A 17,152-nucleotide genomic window follows, 5' to 3' on the forward strand; every position below is an offset into this window, starting at 1 on the left:
ACGGTGGGGCATTGAGGAGTCAAAAGTTATGGTTTGGCTCTTTGTCCATCATCATGATGCAAGACTCCTGCAAGGCCAGTTTCAGGGCACTGAGTACAAAGCGGAAGCCTGGAACTGTTTAGCACATGATCTCACCAGTGCCACAGGTGTCCCTTGGACTGGTGAGCAGGTCAGACACCACTACGCAGACCTGAAGAGATGCAAGGAGGATCAACTGAACCAGTGGATACAGGAGGTCCGTGGAATGGAAAATGCTCCACTACTGAGTATGTTGCCATGGAATGAAGTATGTAAGAATTGCTATTGTAGTCTATATTATGGATAGGTATGTCTCAATATCCCTTCATTTACTTCACAGCTGCAGGTGTCCGTGCTGCGAATCAGCAAGCCTATGCAGATAGGCTGCTAAGGCTGCGCCACCAGGCAGGTTAGTAATTATTCCACATGTGTGGTCATATAAAAGAAGTGAGAGGCTCAAGGCTCCTGAGAGCACCCCAGCACTATCGGGTTATACCTCATATCATGCGTTCCGGCCCCAAAATCTGGACCAAACCACAAAAGGAGGGGGAGTATCCATATTCATAAAGGATACCCACACCTCCAGGTTTGTGGCAATGCACGAAGCATCGGAGACCATCCAGGTGCAATTAACCATAGGTAAAACTGCCCTACAGTTTGTAGCATGCTACAGACCACCCTCTCAAACTCAGGAAACCCACACAGCCTTCCTGAAGACACTGGAGAGTATGAATGTCTCTCCAAACACCATCATATTGGGTGACTTCAACTACCCAAACATAAACTGGGAACATTACTCAAGCCCCAACACCCTAGCCCAAAGGTTCCTGGAGTTCATAAACTCAAATGCTATGGAACAACTAGTCACCATTCCCACAAGAGGAGAAAATATACTAGACCTGATCATCACAAACATGGGGACAAAATGCTCCACACCGGAAGTATATCCCTCATTGGTAAGATCAGACCATAAATTAATCTCACTGGAGATCCACATCCCGCCCCCAACCCCAGCAAAAAAGACCACAGTGAAGAACTTCTCAAAAGCAAACTTCACACTTCTTAAGACTGGAGTGGTATCCTTCAAGGCCCCCGAGCCAGTGAAAACCACAACCCACGCTGCTGAAACCCTTACAAATGCCTTCTACGAGCACCTCCAGGAATGTATGGATCAAACAATCCCTAATAAAATCAAGACCCTTTCCACCAAAGGCAGGTGCCCGGTCTGGTGGACCCCAGCCATAAACAAACTCTACAACAAGAGGAGAAAGCTACTACATGACAGAGCAAAATCCCTAAAAGGGAAGGCATCTCTGATCACTACTAGCAAAAAACTACAATCACTCATAAAATCATCCAAGGCCAACTTTGAGAGAAAAATCGCTAATGACACAAAAGACAATCATAAGGCCTTCTTTAGCTATGTTAGAAACCTGGGTGGAAACTCCCAGATATGCTCAGAATTAGTCCAAAATGATACAAAAATCACTGAACCCACAGACATTGCCAACATACTGGCAGACAGGTTCAGTGCAAATTTCTCCCCTCCCTCCCCAAAAGGAGAAATATCTATCCCACCAGAGTCTAGACTCCCAAACATCTCAGATGCCCAGGTGAGAGCTGCTCTCTCTAAAGCAAAAAACACAGCATCAATGGGACCGGACGGTGTCCCCGGCTGTGTGCTACATGAACTCAATGAGGAACTAAACCCACACATAAGGCTGCTGTTTAATCTTAGCCTTACTACAGGATACGTACCCAAAGAATGGCGTACGGCAACTGTGGTCCCACTCCACAAATGGAAATTACCGCCCCATAAACTTGATGAGCCTTGTCCGCAAAGCTATGGAGAGGATCATAATGGAACTCATAAATAAAGACATTGGGGACCTACAGACACTGGATCCTACCCAATTTGGCTTTGTCAAGGGCAGATCCTGCCTCTTGAACTTGGTCGACTTTTTTGAAACAGTCACTAAGGCCATTGATGAGGGTAAGGCAGTTCACACAGCCTACCTTGACCTAGCAAAAGCGTTCGACATGATACCCCACTCGGGCATCAAAGAAAAGCTCACCAGCTTAGATGTAAACCCATATGTCACAAGATGGGTTGCAAACTGGCTCAAGGACAGAACCCACAGGGTTAGAGTTGCTGGTGCCATGTCAGACTCTAAGCCGGTCACAAGCGGTGTCCCACAGGGCTCAGTCCTGGGCCCCCACTTGTTCATCATTTATTTTTCTGAAGTGCAGGCAAACATAGGGGGATTGTGGCTGACAAAATTTGCAGATGACTGCAAACTGGGCACCATAATTGACACTCCATCAGACACAGACATCCTCCAGAGAGGTCTCATAGAAATGGATAACTGGTGCCAGAGCCATGGCCTTAAGCTAAATGCCAAAAAATGTATAGTCATACCCTTTGGGAAAAACAAGGTAACCCCTAATTACTACATAGGTGGTAATCCATTAAACACGGAAGATGTTATCAGGGACCTGGGGACCCAAGTTGATAGTAACCTCTCTTTTGACACTCACATTGCCAAAGTGGTTAGGAAGACCTTCTACATTGCCCATCTGATCATGAAGGGATTCACAACCAGATCAGGAGAAGTCATTGTACCCCTGTACTCTTCACTTATCAGACCAATGATTGAGTACAACGCCCCATTCGGAATGTACCTTACCCGACACCTGCAGCAGTTGGAAAGACCCCAAAAGTTCCTCACCAAAAGGATAAAGGGGCTCAAACATATGTCATACACTGCCCGACTGAAGAAACTCCAGCTCTATTCAGTCGCATACCGTCTGCTCAGAGGTGATCTGTGCCTGACATACAAGGCCAGGTCCAACCCGGAATTAATGGACATGCTCCACCTCAAAAAATCCAAATCCACCAGAGCCACGAGAGCAAGAGACTTAAACCTCAACACGGATATAAATAGGACGTGCTGCAGGGACAGATTCATCACCTAGAAACTCCCTACACTATGGAACAGAATCCCAGTCCATGTGAGGCAGAGCCCCTCACTGACTCTGTTCAAGAGAAATCTTGACGAGTGGATGGGAGATCATAGGTTTACCCCGGGAATCATCTCTGTGTCACTGCTGGACAGAGGCACAGCAAACTAATGGGTATAGTATTCTCATCCTAAGGGGTGGTGAAAGCCACACACACTCTGGCTAGGCTTATAAATGCCCTAGGGCAGATAGCCTAGTATGAACCTATGAACCTATGAGAGAGCCTGAAAAAGAGTGTTGCGACCCATTAATAAAGGTATAATAAGTGTGGAATAACTTCTCTGCATGTACTGTTATATAAAATAAGTGAGACAGATGTGAAAAGGTATTGTAACCCATTAATAAAGGTATAATATGTATTGAATAAAAGACCTCTGCATGCACTGATATATCAAATAAATGAGAGAGCCACTAGAAAAGTATGTAATGTAATTAATAAAGGTATAATTCCTGGAGTGTGTCCGTTTCACTTTCTTCGATATGTTGTTGTACCCTTGCATTATAGAAATAGTACTGTTGTATTAAATGCAGTCAACCCACACATGGGTAGGCCCTATATAAAGTGGATGAAGGGAGTGCCAGTAGCTGTTAAGCATATATACAGTCCTCAACTGTCGGTTCATGGCCGGCATGTACAGGTTAATCTGGCACATGAGTAGCTTGTTATTGTGTTCCCCAGAAATGTCAGTGTGCTGCTAGAAATGTAGGGGTTGTCAACATATACCTGATAATGTCAACTGAACACATCCAGATATGTAGATACAGAAATATAAATGAAAAATATAAATATGCAGCAGTAACATCTGCATCCAGGACAGTTTGTATGTCAGATACAGGTCAGGTATATCAAGAACTAGCAAAACCCATTTCACAATTTAACGGACATTGCCTAGTGTAATAATACATGTAGGGGACATATAACTGCTGTCAATAGGAATGTAGTGTAAACTATAAGTATATATAAGTTGTTAATGGAGGTATCTTTTTACACCCTACTGTATGTGCATAAACAATGAAATTCCACACCTCAGTGGGTATGTCTAATATCATAACATTTGTTGGGACACATGTCCTATTGGTTTATAAATATCTGCATTTACTTCATAGCATGTGCCCTGTTCACATACCACAATCTTGGTGGCCTGTTGCCACCAATCAATCCTGCATGCTGTTGGAATGTCTACTGTTGTTCTATATATGCATGTGTTATGCTTGCTGTTCAGCTGTTGGAACCCTGGTGTGTTGGGTTAATGGGAATACTACTGTATGCTGTTACACCTAAATTGGAATGCTGTTGGCTATTACTAACCCATATTGTCATTAAATCCTCCTAAACATAGAACATATGGGAAGGCCGGTCCCAGCGGACCTACCTGTCCCACCTCAGCTGGCGATGGCACTTGGCACCAGCAGTTCCTGTGCCCAGCCCGGGACCTCCTCCTCTATTGGTCCTGTGCCACCTTCGGGTGAAAGTGCTGCAGGGGATGGGGCTCATCCCCCCATGCAAGCGTGGCTGGAGGAGGGCCACCTATCACCCTCCAAATGGTCCGGGCTATGGTTCATAGGGAGATCGAGCATTCAGTCGCTGATCCTCTATGCCAGCTCGAGGCAAGAGTGGCATGACTCATGGGTGAGTCTGCCCCTCTTATGCAGCCACCAGCACAGCCACCCTCCAGGCTGTGAAGGTGCAGTGGTGACTGCCCATGGGTGGGGATCTCAGTTCCTCTGTTGCCATCTGTGGGCTCATGGGCTTGCGATTTCCAAACACCCTTCCCCGTCAATGGTGTTCACCCACCCCATGTGTCATACTCCACCCCTGTATGTGTCTTGTTTGTCTTGTCTGTTTACCTCCCCTACCTACCTCCCAAAATATACCTACTTCCCCTATCCCACATTCCACTCTCACCTGAAAAAAAAAATGGGCAATCTGATCCCACAAAAAAATTATGCCCCATACATAGCTGCTCATTTTGCACACATGTCCGCTGGACACAGAAACTGAAATTTAATTGGCAGTACAACATACTTCGTTGTCCTCACCCCTCTCTCAGGGGTGGAAGGTTTCAAATTTCCCTTCAAATTACTAGTATATGCACAGCTGTTGCTGTTAAAGAAATGGGCAGCTATGGACCTTCCCTACACCCGTCCTGCACATCCCGAGCTGTTTTCACTACTGTCTTTCCCTCTTTATGCCCCTTTTTCACCACTTTCCTATCTCCCCATTTTCTTTTCTTTCAAAGAAATGAGCGCGGGGGTTAGTGGGAGTAAGCACTTTTAAGCAGTAGTTAGCGGGTCTGCGCGAGTGTGTGACTGTGTGCGCTTGTGTGCGCTTAGCTAAGCTTAGCTAAGCATCACGCAAATTCACGCAAACCCACTTACAACTGCTTAAAAGAGCCTTAGTCACTCTGTATGTCAGAGCCATTGTTCTGCTCAGCAGCAAAACAAAATACCTCTGTCAGTCTCATACCCCGGACCTTGTACACACTAGACTGCATGAAGTACCACTGAGCCATGGTAAACATACAACAAATTGGTGCTGAAATCAATATATCATGCATCAGAATGAGTGAATGTAAAGGACAAATAGGAATGCCATAACACAAATCCTGTTCTGTGGATCTTTACCAACAGTTCTTGTGGAATTGCATTACACAACTGTGAAAAGAGAACCAGCCATTTCAGCAGGAAATAATGTTACAGCAGCACTTTACAACCCCCACACAGTATCATAGCAGGACAAACACTAGCATATCTGACTAGGGCAGAGGCCATACTTCCCAACTGTGACTAATTTTCAGGCATGTCCCTGATTCCGAGACAGGCTTTAGCTGTGCCCCTCTGAATTGCACTGAAAGCTACTGAAGTTAGGCAGAAAGGTGGTGAATTACACTTAATGAATAATGACAATAAGTAAGAGTTAGACACTGCTTGTACTTCAGAAAAGGTGTATTAATCCATATGCTCTGGTTCTCTCAAAGTCTCAACCTAATGTTCCTAATATTGTAAAGGTGTACCTCACTTCAACCTACTTTTCCCTGAGTCTGTTCAAATATGTACCTGAGTGTTTGAGAGGCCTGGCAGAGGCAGAAACACACAGGCATATCAGCTATTCTGTTACACACTGTGAAAATAGCTATGGAAGGAGTTCCAGAAGCATACCCTTATGTAGGAATACGACACTGAAATACCAAGGGATGTAGCCATGTACTGGTAGCAACCAACTGTGACAATGCCATTGTTCCAGTGCTGAAAAGACCAGTGTGGTGCACAAAGAATAACAGGCTAACCTCTAGCTACCATCTGGATAGGTCCACAGTTGGGAGCTACGCAGACAGACTACTTGCCTTGGTAAACTAACAGGTACACAGCATCCCTTTAAGTCCAGCAAGATAAAGTTCACACTTTAATACATAATGCTCTCTGTCCTACTGCATCCCTTCCCAAATGTACAATAAACGTGTGTGTTCAGGGCCTACCAAGGATGTAGGTAGGCATACTCAGTACTGAAATTTGTCCAGTTTTCGTGAGCAGCCTGTGCTAATGTCAACACTAAAAAAGCACAAACTGTTCAAAAGTGAGTAAATATATATTCACAGTATAGCAGTTCACAAACAGTTCATGTGCCAAATTAATACATCTCAATAACTACTTTTGTATGGCAGTTAATTGTATAAGTAGAAAAGAAGCTACATACTCCCATGTATCTTGTGTTAGCATTTTTAGGGGTGAGTACAATCCTACACTGACAACTGTGTAGTGGAAGTGGCAACATTCAGGTCTGAGTACAACATTTATATCACTGGCTACACCCCTCGATTCAGATATAAGAACTATACCAACCTTCTGACTTACACAACGGTGTCCACAGCAAACAAGCATGGGCCCCACTTTGGAAAGCAGAAAGGGCTACGCCTACCTGACATAGCAATGTATAGCATTGGGTTGTTATAAAATTGAGTACTGAAATTACCACACAGCAGGCTGCATGCTATTACCAAATGGTGGCCACCAATTAGTGCAGAGGCCATCACATGCACATGTGCAGATACCTATAAAACTAGGCTGTACCTGCTGGCCACACATGCAATCATCCCATTGCAGATGGTGAGAGAGAGACACAGAGACAGAGACAGAGAGAGTGAGAGAGACTCACACCCCCACCCAGACCAGTGGAAAAATATATATATATAATAAACTAATAAATAATAAAAAAAAAGAACATAAAAAAATTACATTAAGCCAAAGATACAACAAACTGAAAACTACGAACTCATACAAAGGAAAGGTATGTAACAGATATGTATTTACTGGCCTATAGTAGATTTATTTGAAGACCACTCTGCATACTTTGAAACATCAATATGTGGCAGCAGTACATATCTATGCACAGATGCCCTTCATAACTACTGCCATGGACAAATCAGTGTGTAGCTGTGTGCAGTGGGACATAACTGTGATTTATGCAGCTCAGCATTAAATGTCAAACATCTGAACCATGTTATCTGTGTTCTGTACAGTAGTGTGGAAAATGGCTGTTTGGGGGAGTAGCGCTTACAGCTCTATAACTATGGATGTGACAGAGTAACACATGCATGATAGTTATATAAACGTGTAGCTTAGCATTGGTAACTGCTGTACCAGGCTAGTATGCTAATCTAGCATTTGCAGCTATGTATACACCCTCGAATATTACTGTGTTCTCACACGTGACACCTGTTCATGTTGCAGCAAGGTCCAACATGTCAGCCATGAGGTCCAGGGACTTACAAAAGTGTGGACCTTGTGTGTGTATGGCACACACATATGGAGAGATATATCAATGTCAGGTATATTAGCATCTGTACATGTCATAGAGCAAGGGACATACTGCAACTGTTTCTAAAGGGAGGTCATATACATGTTGGAGAAGGTTGTTATGTGCATATTTGTATGTAGGTAGTAGTGGTGTGTGGCAAACAAGCCAGCATACATTGCTGGTATATGACATGTGGTGGTTAAACACTATGGGTGTGATTTGTTAGGTTTGCAGTGTTGCAGCCAGTGAGGCCTGCTAAAGCCACATGGGCTGAGAACACCTTCAATGCATTTCGCACAAGACTGTGCAATATCATTACATACCTGTATAACTCACATACTTCGCATAATTGATATTCCCACCATGAAAGGTGGACTGGATATGTGCCTATATGTATATCTATATGTATACCAATGAATGTTTATATGTCTGTGTGTGTGTATACATATATATATCTATCTATGTATATATATATATATATATATATATATATATATATATATATATATATATATATATATACACACACACACACACACACACACACACACACACACACACACACATATATATATATATATATATATAGAGAGAGAGAGAGAGAGGGGGAGAGACTGAGTAATATTTATTGCGACAGATGCCTGGTGACAAAGCCATGGCCTCAAGCTCAATGTCTGAAATTCATTGGCATCCCTTTTGCTAAATACTCTGTACCCATGAACTACCACATAGGTGGTAGTCGACTTAACACAGAAAGTGTGATAAGAAATCATGGGGCACAGGTGGACAGTAGTCTCCCCCTTGATAATCATATTGCCACACTAGTCATGTAATCTGTCTACATGGCACACCTCGTCACAAATGCTGTGTCATCTAGGGAAAAAGAGATCAGTGTTCCCCTCTACTCATCACTCACAAAACCCATTATAGAGTACAATGGCCCTTCTGGTATGTACCTCACAAGACATCTACAGCAACTGGAAAGGCCACAGACATACCTCACAAAGAGTAATACTGTCCTCAAACAGATGCCCCATGCAGACCATCTCAGAAAACCACAGCTAGACTGTGTCACATACTGGCAACCCAGAGGTGACCTCTGCCTAACATACAAAGCTATGTCAAACCCAGAGCTGTTGGACATGCTTCATGTAAACAGATCACAATCCCTACGAGCTACACACTCTAGGGACCTAAACCTTGTCACCTCAATAAACAGAACATGCTGGAGGGATAGATTCCTATCTCAGAGACATCCCACACTCTGGAACAAACTACGTATCAATAGCAAACAAAGCCCCTCAGTAGCACTCATCATGAATAGTCTTGATGATTGCATGGGAGATAGGAAATACACCCCAGGAATCACCTTTGTGGCTCTGCTTGACAGGGACAAATGAAAGAAAATTACTTGGGTGTCAAAGGCCAGGGTACCATCTGGCCAGGCTTCTATAGGCCCTAGGGCCAATAGCCTATTACCTACCTATGAACCAATACACACCCACATGTACTTGTTGCAATAATTGCTATGTGAGGTTGACTGAGTGTGATGGTGAAGGTGTTGGTGAATGTGTCACAGTTGTGTATATGTGGGATAGCTTAGTGGGAAACTCTTTCTGTCATGGTATTATGTGCCCTAGCTCTGATCCCAGCAAAAGATGTGTATGCTATTGCTAGCCAGAAAAATCAGTGTGGCATACAGTCTGACGTTGTCCCTTTGTGTTAACTGGGGTGTGCCATTGGAGGATAAAGCAGTACATGTATGCTCATTGATTGTTACTGCTGGTGAATCATACCCCTGTATGAACTGTAGTACTACCTGAAGCTGTAGACCTAAACAGCACAGTATGGTGTATGTCCACATTGCTTGGAAACAGTGTTTTGTGTGTTCCCTGTAGTCCTCATAGATTACATACCTCAGGCATAAGGGTTTGTAAGTATTGACACAGTTCTGTATGGTACACAAGTAAAGCTCATCTGGGTTGCCATACCTCTGTGTCCTGTATGTATGTCTGATGTGTGTGTGGGTATACCTGTAACATGCCCTCAGTCATATGTGTATTACAGGATACAAGTGCGTATCTAGCAACATGTATAGTCTAGTACAGCAGTATGCCACCTATAGTCACAAATGTGCACATATTGTAGGCAGGGGTTTTCCATCAACAACTAGTGTGGTATACTGGTAATACTGTAACTGGACTTTACAATCATTGCAATGGATTACATATTTCGTTATGCATTAGCTTGATAGATACCTCCTGTGGCTAGGTGGTGCATTGTGTCACATACAGCGTGCCATGTACTGTTGCATAGTCTTACATAGTGGTTTCTCTTAGTTGCTGTGCAGAAAATGTTTTAATATATAGAGCATGTCTGGCACTGTCAGGCAGTTGTGGGTTGGGCATTTATATGTGGTATTGAAAGTGTGTATCCTCTGACAGACAATAGTTTGGTATTGATGGCAGTTCAGTGATATCTGTATTGTAGAATGTTAAGTGTGCCACATGACTTGCTCACACATATTGTTTTATTGTCTTCCAGGGTCATGTCCCATCATCGCAATCCAGCCTATAGCTGTGCAGAGGATGAGATTTTAACCAACTGTCTCATCCAACAGTACACCCTGCTATTTTCAAGAACCAGCAAGGACCAGCATGAGTGGACTGCACTGTGGCAAGATGTTGTCCGTAGGATAAATGAAATAGGCATGCATAACCGGACTTATGAGCAGGTACAATATCACTGCAGTGATTTACTTAGACATGTCCGGCAGCATGCGTCTGATGTCCTTAGGCAACAGCTTGCCACAAATGGTGGGGTTGCCACCTATCCCCCCCTCACCAGAGTGGAGGAGCTGCTCCTGAGCCTGGGGGCTCACACCCAACAACAACAACAACAACACACATGCATCATCATGGAGGCCGGAGCCCCCCAGCAAGTTCACATGGAGCGTGCAGGTAAGATGCCATATCTGCAGACTACTGTTTCCTCTATTGTTAGATCATGCATATGTGAGATATTTACTGTGTAGTTAGAAGATGTGGAGCCTGGTGTTGTTCAAGACTGATAATTTGGAACATGATGTGTAGGCCTGTGACTGTCAACCATTGTGCTACTGTAAGATTGCAAACCCACAGTAGCAATGCCACAGTTGTTGCCACTGACAGACTGTTTCATATCCTTGTAGGTCCCTCTGGTGTGACAGCAAGGCAGCAGACCCATGCTGGTGAGTGTGTTCTACATTAAATATTGCTAACAAAATGTGCATGTCATAGGTGAGGTGTAGGCTATGTACACATGTAACACACCTATGCATAATGCATGCTGTGCATGTTTTCTGTGCGACTATGCACATCTCAGTAACGTGAGTGGCTGCCTCAAACACATGCAATACACTGAGCTTCCCAAACAATTGTGGCTACACTATAGTGGACATTGGATAGGCAGTTGATACACATGCACACGACATACACAACTCTGTCATACGCAGTACATGTTAATATGCTACACACGGCATACTCAGGCACAAGCTGTAAGGTCACACTCCAGTATCCCAAATGTCATCTACACAGCACACATAATATTCCTGAGAGGTAGAGGCCTATCATGGGGCAATGCAAAACTCTCCAACACACAACACATTCATGTTAGGCAATGTTCCCTATTGGGCAACTTACAAACCCATGTAACAACTGGCTGTGAAATGGTGAATATAGCCATGGTACTGCGGTTCAGATACAGCATGATAGGTGCCAGTCCAGCACACATAAGTAGCCTTGAGTGACCACATGATGCTACATGATGATAGCTCATGGTACAACACACTATCCAGTTACAGTAACCACAGTACTACACATAGCATTCATTGCTATGCACCTCAGTGTTCTGTGTGTGCAAACATATGCACCTATACACAATATGCATAGCAATCACCATTTGCACAAAGTGACACATATATGTCTTGTAATGTTATTGAGTGTATAGGTCACATGACACACATTGGGTATGTGTAATGCTTAACGTTGCAGTTGTGTTGTAGCATGCCATGTCATGGCTGGCACTGGCATGTCCACAATATGTTCTACACTCACCATAACTACTGTACAATGGCTATGTTGGCAATGGTATTCCATCAGGTATACATGCACGACTCATCCTGTGTGTATACATAGCATGCATGTGCTAAACCTGTGTCCACAATTATCTGCTAAAGACACAAATGCTCTAATCAGAAGTGGATATCTATGTGACACACTGATACACATCCAGCCATGGTATGTATACCTGTGAGTGATGGTGCACAGGACATTGCAGAGCTTTTAATACCTGTACAGCTATGTTGTGTCCATGTACACATTGCGTTCCAGTGTGAAGCCAATCACTGAACAAAACACACATGCATCAAAGCCATGTATACTGTTATTAGCAAGGGCTGTCTACACTCACACTGCATGCTGTTGAGCAACACATGCCCTGCATGCTGTCACATTTGATATAAATGTTTGGCTTGTGATACTGTACCACACCATCACACGCTATTGAGTATTTCCTGGATTACTGATGGTGTGTGTGTGTGTGTGTGTGTGTGTGTGTCTGTTGTAGTGAGGACTGTATTTGTGTGCATGTGTCCTTGTGTGCATGTGTGCATCTGTGCATGTGTTCATGTGTACATGTGTGCATGTGTTCATGTGTGCATGTGCTCATGTGTTCATGTGTGCATGTGTGCAGACATCATGTACAGGTCGTAAAGTGTGTTTCCTGTCTCCCGCTCACAGGTGCTGATTATGGGCTGGTTCACTGCAGGAGGGAAATTAATGTCACTGAGCATGATAGTGATAATGATGATAGGTGTGTTGAGGCACAGACATGTTTGCCAGGGTCTGTCGTTGGGCCAGCAATCGACAGTACACAAGTGTACACCCATCCATGCACACAGTCATACTGCCAATACATCCATCACCAATGTCCTTAACTGAGGGACAGCGTACAGCTGGCATTGGCCAGGACAGTGTGGTATCTATGGCACATGCATCCCAACACAGCAGCCATACCCATATGTCTGGAAGTGTACCACATAGGCAGATGTCCAGGGGTTCTCATCAGAGTACTGGTGCTCATCATGCCACTGGTAGATGTGCCACAGGTCTTACAACCTCACGCATGTTCCAGGCTGTCATGGAGGCACAGGCACATATGGAACGGTACACCAGACAGGGACTAAGGGCACAGAGGGCACATAACACCACTTTAAATGACAGTATCCGTGACCTAGCAGATGCCATCCATAATTACACTGAGGTCATGCATAAACATTGGGGTGAGACATTAGATGTCCTCCGCAATGTCATGTCCATGTGTCAGGACAGTGCGGGATGGGTGAGACATGGATGTGGACATATGCCAGCAACATCAGCAGCTGGCAGTAGCCGTGGACGTCCCTCAAGTCACAGCCGCTCCTGTAGTGCCAGTACCAGCCTCAGCAATGTTGGGGGTGGGCTGTCCATAGACCATCCTAGACGACCACATGCACATGGCTCTGGACAGTCCCAGCAGGGTCCTGGGTCCAGTATACATCCATCTACCTCTGGGGATAGTACCCAGTCAGGCTTAGTACCTGATAGTGTCAGTAGCACCCCTGCCAGGCACAGGTACCGTTTCTGTGGCCAGAGATGGTGATCTGTAAAGCCTGGCAGGTACTGTCTGTGGCTGTCCCACAAATACCCGTATATGGCAGCCACATGGTGGAACAGTGTGCATGCAGGCACACACACATAAACAAGACACCTAGGGCTACCACATACACACACACATTACATCAACATTGGCCCATAGCAGTACTCTTGGCCCTCACACACACATACACACACACACACACACACACACACACACACACACACACACACACATACATACATGTCGATTGTATGGCTCACTGTAGGCCTCTGGCAAACCAGCAACACACCCTGTGCATATGATGAATCCTGTGCCACCTCCTGTCATCTGTATCATTGATGCAGGATCAGGCTACCATGGTGCTGATGCACAGCATGACTTTATAGCAGTATAGCAATGTTATCATGTTGTCAGCAGTAGAGTGTAATGATATGCTTGAAGGTGTAGCTGAGCAGGCATGATGCATGTAAGCTATGATTGTCAAGGTAGTAATGTTTATACCAGGGTTAGTTCCAATAGTGTATTGTCCGCCTATGTGCCACTTGGTTGATGTGTGTAGTATTGGTAGCATGTGTTAGAGAGTGGACAGTATGTGTGAGATGTGTGTGGCACAGATTTGCAGGTGTACATTTGTGAACATGGTGGAGGTGCACTGTCTGCATGTACGTGCATAGTGGACACATGGGCAGGGTGACATGCCCTGTATTATACAGTAACACTCCATAGTCTCGATTGGTGGCCAGTAAGCATTGTACTACACACATTTTGGAACTTGACTACACATGTGTGTATGACATGGTTTGACACTGTACTGTGGGTGATACTGTTACTATCTGTTGCATTCTGGTAGTATACACAACTTCAACAGCCTGACCATAACCAATTGTTAGATGATGTCTTGACAACTGACACACAGATGTAGGACACACAGTAACATTTGGACACTTCAGGTACTATAATATGCCAGTAACCTGTAGTATTCACCTGCACCCATTACTGTGACCACTCCTGTTTGGCATATAGCTCTCTTAGGTACAAGCAATCACAGTAAGGATATGTCCGTCCATTTGTGGTAATGCATACTGTGGCCTATTATGCATTCTCCAGATGGCACACATCCTTCACAAGGGTATCACACAGACAGATCCCTGTTGTCAAACCCATGCTGTAAAGCTATAAGCCAACCAAAGCATAGTCATCCACCTTTATGGAACATAGTATCCCCACAGTACCACATAGGTAGTAGCCACCACCATGAAGAACAGGTACCGATGCGTACATGCAACCAAGTGGTACGTCATCTGTCCTTTGATAATCACATTTCCAAAGGTATGTTTGAATCTCTTGGTGGATCACATAAGCAATACGAGGTCTGCATGCATATCCACAAAGGTTGTTGTACACCTCTAATGAATAGCCATTATTGATAGACTCTGCTGCGTTTGAACAGGTCTGACATATACCTTGGCCATAAACCCTCACGCACACAATTCTATAAAAACCGTAATGAGTGTGTGTGACACAGTTGACCTAGGCCAGGGATCACTGCAGTGGCTGGCCTTGTCACAAGCATACAGATGTGACATAGGGTCTGGAAAGCAGCAGCACACTCTTGAAAAGATATCAGATGTGTTCTTGGAGAAAGCAGGGTTCCCACACATGCAATAATTGAGGTCACATGTACGTACATGTATTCCCACACAGCTAACTCACATGTGCAATGCACATACTGGTGTCATACTGATATGTCATACAGTAGTAAAAGCAAAACCCATTAAACAACAGTGTCACACACATCGAGCAAACACACACACACACACACTCACCAAGTGCAGGATTCAAACCACTGCCTAACTATTTCATGAAACGAAAGGAGTAAGTATTAACACGACACGCTATACACATTACTGTGAGTTCTTTTTTCCACAGGTGTATTTGTAGGATGATGACATCATCCGACTTGACAACGATTAGTATACCACTCTTAAGGTGTGTGAGTACTCTCCAAAAAGGCTGCTCTTCTCCAAGGAGATCACACACAAACAGACACACACTTGTCAACTGCAGGATTCAAACCCCTACTTAACTGCTTTATGTTACTACAGGAGTACACATTTACACTACATGCTATACACATTACTGGGAATTCTCTTTTCCACAGGTATATTTGTAGGATGGTGATATCATCAGACCTGACAACAATTAGTATACCACTTTTAAGGTGTTTGAGTACTCTCCAAAAAGGTTGAGCATCTCCAAGGAGATCATACACAAACACTTATCAAGTGCAAGATTCAAATCACTACCTAACTGCTTTATGCTACTACAGGAGTACGCATTTACACGACGTGTTATACACATTACTGTGAGCTTTCTTTTCCACAGGTATATTTGTAGGATGGTGACATTATCAGACCTGACAACAATTAGTATACCACTTTTAAGGTGTTTGAGTACTCTCCAAAAAAGTAGTTCCTCTTCAAGGAGATCGCACACAAACAGACACACACACACTTGTCAAGTGCAGGATTCAAATCTCTACTTAACTGCTTTATGTTACTACAGGAGCACGCATTTACACAATGCACTATACACATTACTGTGAACTCTATTTTCCACAGGTATATTTGTAGGATGGTGACATCATCAGAGTTGAGAAAGATGAGTATACCAATTTTCAGGTGTTGTAGTTGTCTCTCCAAAAAGGTTGCTCCTTTACTAGGAGACACACAGAGTCATATAGGTGCCAAGTGCAGGATTCAAACCCCTACCTAACTACTTTATGATACTAGAGCAGTATGCATTTACATGATGCACTATACACATTAATGAGAGTTCTTTTTTCCACAGGTATATTTGTAGGATGGTGACATCATCAGACTTGACAAAGATGAGTATACCACTTTTAAGGTGTTGTAGTTGTCTCCAAAAAGGTTGTTCCTCTACAAGGAGATACACACACACAGTTGTCAAGTACAGGATTCAAACCACTACCTAATTACTTAATGATAATAAAGCAGTACAAATCTACACAACGCGCTATACACATGACTGTAAGTTAACTTTTCCACAGGTATATTTGTAGGATGGTGACATCATCAGAATAGACAAAGTGGGTCACATTAGGTGACATTAGGTGGGCTACATAGAAGGCATTTGTAGACACTTTGGCAATGTGATCATCAAAGGAGAGTTTACTGTCTACCTGGGTCCCCAGGGCCATAATTGCATTCTCCGTACATTCTGGATTCCCACCTATGTGGTAATTTGTGTGCACTTTGTTTTATCCAAAGGGGATGACTATGCATTCTTTGGCATTCTGCTTGAGGGCATTGTTTTGACAACAGGTACCTGTCTCTGTAAAACCCTTCTGTAGGATGTCTGTGTCAGCCGTGGAGTTGATTATGGACCATAGTTATCAGTCATCTGCAAACTTGTTCAGCCGTACTCCTCCCAAGCTTGCCTGTACCTCTGAGCATTATCTACTGAAAAGGCAGGGTCCCGGGATGCCATTTGTGACTGGTTTAGAGTTGGACATGGCACCCGCATCACTGAACATGTGTGTTTGATCTGTGAGCCAGTTGGATACCCATCCTGTGACATAGCTGTTAACGTTCAAGCTGATAAGCTTGTCCATGATGC

The sequence above is a fragment of the Protopterus annectens genome, chromosome 7.part0 (genome assembly GCF_019279795.1).
Source record: "Protopterus annectens isolate FY-2018-M chromosome 7.part0, PAN1.0, whole genome shotgun sequence".
In the NCBI taxonomy this organism is placed as follows: domain Eukaryota; kingdom Metazoa; phylum Chordata; order Ceratodontiformes; family Protopteridae; genus Protopterus; species Protopterus annectens.